This window comes from Populus euphratica, unplaced genomic scaffold (assembly GCF_000495115.2).
Source record: "Populus euphratica unplaced genomic scaffold, PopEup_1.0 scaffold249.1, whole genome shotgun sequence".
In the NCBI taxonomy this organism is placed as follows: Eukaryota; Viridiplantae; Streptophyta; class Magnoliopsida; order Malpighiales; family Salicaceae; genus Populus; species Populus euphratica.
Genome location: NW_011500130.1, coordinates 294050 through 304968, shown reverse-complemented (window position 1 = coordinate 304968; position 10919 = coordinate 294050). Strand labels below are relative to the sequence as shown.

General features: G+C 30.5%; 2 non-coding genes across 2 annotated transcripts; one reads left to right on the top strand and one right to left on the bottom strand.

Moving 5' to 3' along the window:
* TRNAT-UGU (transfer RNA threonine (anticodon UGU)) lies at positions 1-73 on the top strand. The gene has a single exon. It is a non-coding gene; the product is annotated as a tRNA-Thr (tRNA).
* Positions 74-1191: 1118 nt separating this feature from the next.
* Positions 1192-1278, bottom strand: TRNAS-GGA (transfer RNA serine (anticodon GGA)). Its single transcript has one exon. It is a non-coding gene; the product is annotated as a tRNA-Ser (tRNA).
* Between the last annotated feature and the right edge of the window lie 9641 nt (positions 1279-10919).

Below are 10919 nucleotides of genomic sequence, written 5' to 3'. Positions count from 1 at the left end.
GCCCGCTTAGCTCAGAGGTTAGAGCATCGCATTTGTAATGCGATGGTCATCGGTTCGATTCCGATAGCTGGCTTTTTTTTTTCTATTTTTTTTTTTTTTCTATATTCTATATACATTCTTTGTGTATATACAATAAGGTCCGGATATTGATAGAATCCATCTCATTTGTAGTATATCAGTATTTTTTGTAGTATAATACTTCAGTAGATTTTGCCTCATTTATCATATTTATCCTTTAGTTCAGTTTTAATTTAGGTTTATGAAATTTCAATAAAATAAAGAAAATAAGGAGTCTTTATGTCACGTTACCGAGGGCCTCGTTTCAAAAAAATACGCCGTCTGGGGGCTTTACCGGGACTAACTAGTAAAAGGCCTAGAGCCGGGAGCGATCTTAGAAATCAATCGCGCGCCGGTAAAAAATCTCAATATCGTATTCGTTTAGAAGAAAAACAAAAATTGCGTTTTCATTATGGTCTTACAGAACGACAATTGCTTAAATACGTTCGTATCGCTGCAAAAGCCAAAGGGTCAACAGGTCAGGTTTTACTACAATTACTTGAAATGCGTTTGGATAACATCCTTTTTCGATTAGGTATGGCGTCAACTATTCCTCGAGCCCGCCAATTAGTTAACCATAGACATATTTTAGTTAATGGTCGTATAGTAGATATACCAAGTTATCGCTGCAAACCCCGAGATATTATTACAGCGAAGGATGAACAAAAATCTAGAGTTATGATTCAAAATTCTCTTGATTCATTCCCCCAGGAGGAATTGCCAAAACATTTGACTCTTCACCCATTCCAATATAAAGGATTGGTCAATCACATAATAGATAGTAAATGGATTGGCTTGAAAATAAATGAATTGTTAGTTGTAGAATATTATTCTCGTCAGACTTAAACCTAACTAAAATAACAAGGGTTCGAACAATTTTGTCCCCTGTCGCCTAAATAAAGAGACCAAAGGTATGGGTTTGCTTGGGGGATTTTTCTCCCATTGATATATCCTAGAATGATAGGGGCATTTTCATTCCTTGTCCACTCGTATTTTCTGTTCCACAGAAATTAGGAATAGAGAATCTATATCAAAGAAAGATCGAACTCTTGGAATAAAGGTATCCTTTGTTATGTGATTTGATATATTGTGGTCAATAGCATTTCAGTAACATTGATAAATTAGGTGAAGGTGCGGAAAGAGAGGGATTCGAACCCTCGGTAAACAAAAGTCTACATAGCAGTTCCAATGCTACGCCTTCAACCACTCGGCCATCTCTCCTACATAATGATTAGGATAATGATTATGGCCCCGAAAGCGAGTGAATCACGAGTCAATCCCGATTTGAGAATGAAGATAACTGTCAATGCAACTATTGATGTAATTATTCCAACTGTATTTAGTATCATATATAATTTAGTATCATATATATTAGATTAGATGTTGGATAGGTACGGTACATACAATTAATTCTAACTATAAAAAATAGAATAGAAAAATAGAAAACTTTTAATCATTTAATCAAAAAAAGACCTTTCCTTCGGGGCTGGGGGATAAAGCAATTATTTTTTTGTTTTTGTGAAAAACTTTTTCTTAAAAACAATAAAGATATATATCTATTTACTATTTATGTTTGCTGTTTGCGAAGATGACGTTCCCGTCTTTTTCTGATATCTATACCGGCTAAAATCACGGGATTGGAACGACTCGAACACTCGGTCTATCTTTTTTTATGAGTTAAGGCTGTTTTTATGTTATTTCGTACTGTATAATTACTTTTTTTGTAGGATCGTTTTCTCACGAGAGGTAATTTAAAGAAATTTTAAAATGGATTGCTACCTATGCCTAGATCCCGGATAACTGGAAATTTGATTGATAAGACCTTTTCAATTGTAGCCAATATCTTATTACGAATAATTCCGACAACTTCAGGAGAAAAAGAGGCATTTACTTATTACAGAGATGGTGTGATTTGATTTATTTTATTTACCGCTTCGAGTCTTTTGCCGAAAATACAGTCTGTTGGTAAAACCCTTTGTGATTATTTTTCAATTTTTAAAAAAAAATTATTTAAAATACATAATATAAAATTATATAAATTAATAGTAAAAAAACCAATTATGAAAATAAAATTTTTATTCAACATCAAAAATAAAAAAAATAAAGTTAAATAATATTCATTACGAACTAAATGTGTTTAAAAAAATATTAAATTAACCATTAACATTAAATAATATTCATTACAAATTAACATAATGGTGGAGCTAGAGGTGGAGGAGGAGGTTGGTTGTTATATGGCTAAAAAGGAGGAGGCACACATGTATCACCACTCTATGATGTCATATTTATGACCATTTGACGAAGTTGTTCATAATTTGTCAAGAGTTATATATACCCCGATGATAGGTGGTTGTATTTTTCGATAAGTTGAGCTGTGTGTTGCTGCAAGGCTACGAACTCCTTAGATTAGGTGGTCGATACTGATTGGGAGCTCTTAATGGTTGAGACATTACAGGCCGCCCGCAAGTTTTCGGCTGTAATATTGGAGAGCTCGTACACCCAATTTTTATTAGGTCAACCAGACAATCTAAGCTCCATCCATAAATCTGGATCGAAATCTAGATGGGTAGAAAGATCGTCCTCATATCTCTTCCTTAACCGGTTATTATAGGTCTTCTGAAAATAAAATAAAAAGTAATCATCATATTCAATTCAATAAAAATAATAACTTACAAAATAAAATGGTTAAACAAACATACCATAAAGTGTTGAGCACAGTTGTCAACGAAATGTTGCGACCTCTTTTGGCGGTCTTGACTCCGCACGTGCATCTCAACAAATAGCTCCATTAAGCTCGGCTCACGTCCAAGAGACATAGGCTATAATGAAAAAAAATAGTTAAAAACATATTAATTTAATGATATATTTCATTTAAATTAATCTTACAATCCATTTTGCATATGTAGTAAATGGAAGAGAGTCGCCGGTGTGCGTTGTCACCGAGCCATGAATTGGCCTATTCCGGATGCCAGCACCAGATTGTGAGCGTCATGTAAACCACTTAGACGTCATGTGCTCAAGATAGTGCTGCCATATATCTATTGGGATGTATATTAGTTTGAAATCCCTTTAAATAGCCACATTGTTCCAGCCTTGGAGACCATTATCTCTCGCGGGTTTTTTGTCTTTTTTATGCTTCATACCAAAAATAATGCAACTTAATTTCATAACGAGAATTTAGATTTTGAAACATAAATTTTTTCTAAAAAAATGTTGTATTTTTTTCGATGTTATCTAGTTACCGCGTGATTTTCTCGCACCCTCCTCACAACAGTTTTGTGCGTACCTTCCCAGTCAAATTTTTCATGTATAAATAATTAATTTTAAATAAAAATAATAATTTATTTACAATTATAATAATAATTTATTAGAAACAAACTAAAAATTTATGCTTTCTTCAACTAATTAAATTCATCTTCTATATCTCTTTTATTTGTTTTGAAATACTAATTAAACACATTATACTCATATTAATTAACACCAATCTCAAATCTATCATACCATGCATCGATTTGAGATATTCATTCAGGATGTCTGGATTCTTGACTCCATTGGAATAATAGAATCTCCATTGATGATTTAAACACGGATAATATTATATGGGTAGCCTGAATGTTTGTGAACCTGAAAATAAATTAAATTCATAAAATATTGATTAGTTGTTCATCAATTATGTAATAATTAAAAAAAAAAAACTAAAACCTTAACAACTTTACATTGAAAGGTCGTCCTTCCACTATGCCTCGTACTTGCTGGTGAATTGATTCCTCTATGAAGGCATGTTGCCTCTGCATTGTGAAACCACGCTGGAAAAGGCAGCATCAGTTGACAACATAAGTGCCTCTTCTTGAGAGGTATCTAAGGATATGTCATCCTCACTGCTAGAAAACTAGTTACAACCATACATGAGTGATGAGCTGTGGATTTCATTCTACGTATCTATATAATTTTATACGAATAATTATATAATTAAATTCATATGTTAAAAAAATTTAACACCACCTCTCCTATATTGGAGACTACTTGATTAGTACTTAAAAGTGTATTTTTATCAGGGTTTTATATCATCATTTTACACTTGAAGTATCAATAACTCCTTAATTAAAGCTTGTTTTATAATAACATATCTAATAATATAAGATATCTTTAATTTATGGTAAATATTTATATTAAATGCAGGCCATCTTTAATTTATGGTAAATGTTTATATTAAATGCAAGCCTATCACATAAATAAAAGGATTGATTGACGAGTTCAAGTACTAAAATTGAAAGGACAAAGAGATGGCCAAACTTAGAAAAAAGATGTTGATGCAGTCCAAATTGGAACACTGTTTGGTAATTGCGTCATATTTAGAGCTATAGATCTTGGATTTAGGTCTACATTACATGGATGGAAAAGTAATACAGAGGCCTACAACTTTCATGAGAGTCCAAGATTTAAAAATATCATTTTCAAGTTCAAATTATAGCAACAACAAAGAAGTTCAAATCTGTTCAGTAGCCTAGATACTATTCAGTGTTCAGCCTATATCTTGAATTCTAGAAGTCCAAATGACCTCAATTTTTTTTACTGAAAAGCTGAGATAATTTTTTAGAACTTTTACATGGAGGTCTGGTGATTAGTAATTAAAAGTGTATTTTTATCAAGGTTTTATATCATCATTTTGCACTTGAAGTATCAATAACTCCTTGACTAAAACATGTTTTATAATAACATATCTAATAATATAAGATACCTTTAATTTATGGTAAATATTCATTTTAAATACAGGCCTATCATATAAATGAAAGGATTGATTGATGAGTTTAATAACTGAAATTGAGAGGACAAAGAGATGGTCACACTTAGAAAAGAGATGTCAGTGCAGTCCAAACCAGAACATTGTTCGGTAATTGGGTCATATCTAGAGTTCTAGATCTCAGATTTAGATCTACTTTATAAGGATGAAATATAAGACATAGGCATGCAACTTTCATATGTATCCCAAGATTTAATAAGGTCATTTTCAAGTCCAAATAGTAGCAACAATTAAGAAGTCCGAATCTGTCCTACAGCCCGAATATTGTTTAGTGTTTGACCCATATCTGGAGTTTTAGAAGTCCAAATGACCTTCATTTTTTTTCCTAGAAAGCTAAGATAATTTCCTATAACTTTTATGTTTTCAAGTAATTCTGGTGTTATTAATGATGTTTTGGGCATATAAAAGAAGATAAGGATTGTCACCAAGTCAAGAGTTGGTCACCCACTCATCAATTAGTCATCAAATCAATAGTTCCCAATTTTCGCCTATAAAAGGAGGCATTTTCCATGCATTTAGGCATCTTGGTTTCTAGATCAAGATCATGCTCTTGCTTTCTTTCTTTGTATTTTTGTAATGCTTAAGTTTTGCTTTAATTAATATCTTGTTTGTGCCTTTCATTTCCTTTCCTTTCCTTTTTTTAATTAACTTTTATCTTATTTATATTCTTATTTTGTTTATTTGTATTTTTCTTTTTCATTATATTTAGCTAAGTTTATTATGTCAAAGTGAAAATGTTACATTAATGGTATAAGAATAAGTATAGTGTAAATTTAACATGAACTTTAATATTTGATACTAACATGTTTTGTATTTGTTATCTTGTTCACTCTTTAATACTTTTCTTATTAAATGACTAATCTAGATTTATGTTGTATAATACTTGGTACATCAAATGCTTGGCACTTTCATAGCACAAACTATATGATATAACCAATACTTGTGCTATGAAAGAAACTTGATTTGCTGTTAACATAAGTTATAATCATGAATGTCTAACAATATTTACAAGTATTAGCATTACTCGAATAAGATAACTAATGTAATCATGTTAAGAATTTATAATCTGATTGCAACCACCTTTCTGTGTGCTTTCCATTTGAATAATAAGAGTTTATATTATACTTATTTGAAATACCATTAATAGATCCTCTAATCTTAATATTTATTGTTATCATTATTTAATCCTTACATTGATCTTCTATCTCAATGTTCTCATCAACTTCTTCTTCTTCTTCTTTTTTCCTTCTATTATTATTATTACTACTACTACCACTGCTGCTATTATTATTACTATTACTATTATTATTAATATTATTATTATTACTACTAGTATATTATTATTATTATTATTATTATTATTATTACTACTACTACTACTACTACTACTACTACTACTACTACTACTATTACTACTACTATTCTTGTTGTTATTGTATTACTGTTATTTATAATTTATACAATTAACCTTCCTATGGTTCAACCCCGGTCTTTCCAGGTTATTTATTACTTCAACACTCCAGCACTTGGGAGAAGACATCAATCTTTTGGTCATGTCAAGTTTTTGGCATCGTTACCGAAGAAGTAAATTATTGTATAAATTATAGTATTTATTTTATTTTATTTTTCACTTTTCTTGTATTTAACTTTGTTTCTTTTCTTTTGTTTATTTTGTTTTCTTCTTCTTTTTATTCTATTCCTACATATGTAAAGTTTGGTCACATACATTAAGTGGTAGACTTTGTAGGGTATCCTCATCATTTTCAGAAAATATGACCGAAGAAGATAACCAGTGACTTTATAATAAGAATAATGAGAATAACCATGTTAGAACACTTAGAGACCACATGAATCCCACAAGAACAAGTTCACCCTCATGCATAGTTTCCCCCCTAATGCATTTCACTTTAATTTTAAGCCAAACATTATTCAACTTTTACCTTCTTTTCATGGCTTAGATTTAGAAAATCTATACTTGCATTTAAGGGAATTTGAGGAAATCTGTAACACCTATAATGACTCAAATTATAGCATCAACACCATCAGATTAAAGCTTTTTTCTTTTTTATTAAAAGATAAAGCTAAAACATGGTTATAAAATTTGAGACCAGGATCCATTCATGCTTGGAATGAAATGCAATAACAGTTTTTAAAGAAGTTTTTTCCTTCTCACAAAACAAACTCTTTTAAAAGACAAATCACCACTTTCATTTAAAAACTAAGAGAAACATTTTACCAATGTTGGGATGGGTATCGAGACTTGCTTAATACTTGCCCTTATTATGATTTTGAAATATAAAGACTGGTTTTACATTTTTATAAAGGATTAATACCTAGAGATAAGCAAATGGTTGAATTGATGTGCAATGAAACTTTTAAAGATAAAGACCTTGACGAAGCAATGGAATACTTAGACTTGTTAGCTGAAAATGCTCAAAATTAGGATACTACAGGTACTTATGAGGCACCGAGTAAAACTCAACCTTATACATCCAGTAGAGGTATGTACAATCTTAGGGAAGATCTTGACCTCTAAGCCAAGTTTGCATCTTTAGCTAGAAAAGTTGAGGCACTAGGATTAAAAAGGAATGGTCAATTAAAATTTATTCAAGACATTGTGTGTCAAATCTATGAAACAAATAAACACTCAATCAATGACTATCCAACTTTACCTTCTTTTAAGAAATGTCTCCATAAACAAGCTCATGCTTTCAACAGTTTTTAAAGGTCTAATCATAACCCATACTCGCAAATATATAACCCTGGTTGGAGAAATCACCCAAATTGCAGTTGAAAAAATGATAACAATAATGCACAAACTTCATAACCACCATTTCAAGTATACCATAATTTTAAAATTCTCAAAGATATGCACCTCCTTATGCTCCACCTCCTAGAATAAATCTTGAGAAAACATTGCATGCATTCATTAAAAAGCAAGAGACAATCAATTCTTAACTTTCTCAAAGTATAACATATTTTAAAGATACTCTTGTAAAATTCACATATACTCCCAGTTTTCAAGAGAATGGTAAGTTTCCATCTTAACCATAGTAAAATCTCAAGGGGCAATACAATGCAAATGTAAGTAATTCCGGAAGCCAACACTTAGATCAAGTCAAATCAGTCATCACTCTTCGCAGTGGTAAGGTTATTGAAAAACTCACTTTTGAACCTTATGAGAAATATGATGAGTCAATCTCTAATGGTAAGGAAGGGGTTGAACCTGAAAATTATAAAGAAAATATTGATTCTCCGCCAGCACTTTCATTTCCTCATGCCATAACCAAACAAAAGAAAGTCAATCACATCTCTAAAATCTTTGAAACTTTCAAACAGGTAAGGATTAATATACCTTTGTTGGATGTTATTAGATAGGTTTTTTCTTATGCTAATTTTTTAAAGATCTGTGCACAACAGAATTGAGTCTTACTCCTCACAAATGTTTTAGGCCTATTTCTTAGCTTTCTATCCATATAGAGTAGACCCAAATCTAAGTTCTACAGCTCCAGATATGACCCGATGACTGAACAGTGTTCCAGTTTGGACTGAACTAGCATCTCTTTTCTAAACTTCATCCTCTCTTTGTCTTCTCAATTTTAGTAGTTGAACTCATCAATCAATCATTTCATTTATATGATAGGCCTACATTTAAGATAAATATTTACCATAAATTAAATGTATCTTATAGTATTAAACTTGTTATTATAAAACATGTTTTAGTTAAGGAGTTATTGATATCTCAAGTGCAAAATATTGATATAAAACTTTGATAAAAATGCACTTTTAAGTACTAATCATGAACACCTGTGCTACAACCGATAATTTATTGTGGTTTGTGCAGCCATCCCTTAATGGTTCATCAGAATCTTTCAACAAATCAAAAAACCTAGTTGCATATGCATTAGGTTCTTCTTCTACAATTGGATATTGATTAACATTATCTTGATTCATTCTCATTACATCCATAACCATATTCGTATAAGGATTAATGTTGTCAACATCGGTAATTCTTCATAAACCCTTTGTATAGAAGATGCATCATTATAGCATCTGGATACAAATGCATCATTACAGCATCATTTTTATTATGACATTTATTGTATAGACACCTAATACCGCCTCTAGTAAAATTTCTAGGAATAAATGTGTGGAATTAATAAAACACTAAGCCTTATTACAATAATCTATCCTCTGCAATCCTTAGGGTGAATCTCGATATATCTATGAATGATCATCCATAACTTCTATCGAACCTCTATAAAATTATGATAACAATATGTATTAATTAACTATGTTAGGTAAATAAATTTGCAAAAATATTGGTTTACCTCGAGATTATCCAACAAAACAATTACAACTTCTCATAAATATTAAATATTCATTATCAATTATCAACGTCCATATAAATTAATACATATAAATTTATGAAAATTATAACTCCGCAATACCATTGATAAAAATTAAAATGGATTCATTAAACAAGCTATTAATTATTTCAAAACAACACATGTAATTTAGTAATTCAATAAAGTTTCAACAACTTACAAACAAATATAATTTTACAAAATCTAAAACAAACCATAACGAGTATAAAATTATATATTCATATACTACAAGTTTGTTTTAGAAATAAAAATAAAACGTGTACATATACTAACAAAATATATATACTAAAGCAACAGTAAAATTCACATTTAATGTTAAAATTTAAAAAGATAGAATTACTTACAAAAACTGATAAAATCTGTCAGTAAATTCGAATACGGATGTTATGACCACAAAAATTCAAGAAATATGACTTGTTGTGCTGAGAAGAAGGAAATTTTTTTTAGAAGGGTTGGTTGTTTGCACTATGGAAGAGTTGAAATAAGAAAGAAGAAGGAGAAATAGGGGAGCAGAGGGTCGGCAGAGTGGGCTTATATTAACTTTTGCTAATGGAATTATTCTATCTGTGAGTCCATTGGTCATTCTGAAGGTAAACAAGGCACGTCACTGTATGGAGATTCTAGTATGAATCCCTCAGTGATTCCGTCAACATTTTAGATAGTGAATTGGTCATGTCATAGTAGGAGTTGCCGTTTTGAATCTCTCGGTGATTCCATTAGTAAAATCACCCCCAAAAACCTCCACGTTAGCGAACTGCTTTTTTTTTTTTAATTTTGAATATTTCATCTATCATTCCATCGGTGAATGTTGACCGAATGTTTCTATAGGTATACACCGGTGGAATTACATATGGAAAAAATTTCATCGGTAATTGTGTCCTCAAAATACCGATAGAAGTATTTCGTTAGTAAGGTCGTTGGTATTAAACGAATTTCTAGTAGTGAGAAATGTTTTTATGAAACATGTTAATAGTCTATTAAGAACATAATATACTAGAAAGCTTGAAGATATACATGGAAGGATAATCAAAAGCATTTGATATAGCAACATTTGCAGTAGAGCAAGAGTGCCAAACTAGCTAAAGAGTTGCAATGAGTTTTACAACATATACTATTGACACACGAGTGGAGTGTGAAGAAAATTTTTAATAAAAATTATTTGCTGAAGAGTTAGAGAGCCTACAGACTCCTATAAGGAGTTCTTGTGTTAATTATTAACAATTAGATTTCTAATTAGAATGACAACAATTTAAAAATTATTAAGTGTTTTGAAAAGCTTAATGTATATATACAAAGAATTTATCTTGACAAATAATGTATATACAAAGAATTTATAGTAAAAAAATTTCTAAAAACTAATAAAAATTATTTATCTTAAGTTTGTCTGTATTAAAGGAATTTTTTTATCTTTTAAAAAAAAAATTAAAAGATTTTTTTTAACTAAATAACTTTTTTATTTAATTTTTTTTGTATTTATATTTATTTAGTTATTGAAATCACTTATGCGGCTTTCTTGATTGCCTCTACATCGGGCAAATTTGGTTAATTCTTTTATGTGCTGTATCCGCGAGAATATCATTTCTTTCGATGGAAAAGGTTATTTTATATATTTCTACATCTAGGATCCGACTTGTATCAGCGATACTAATAGGAAGTGAAACATTATGGCAAGG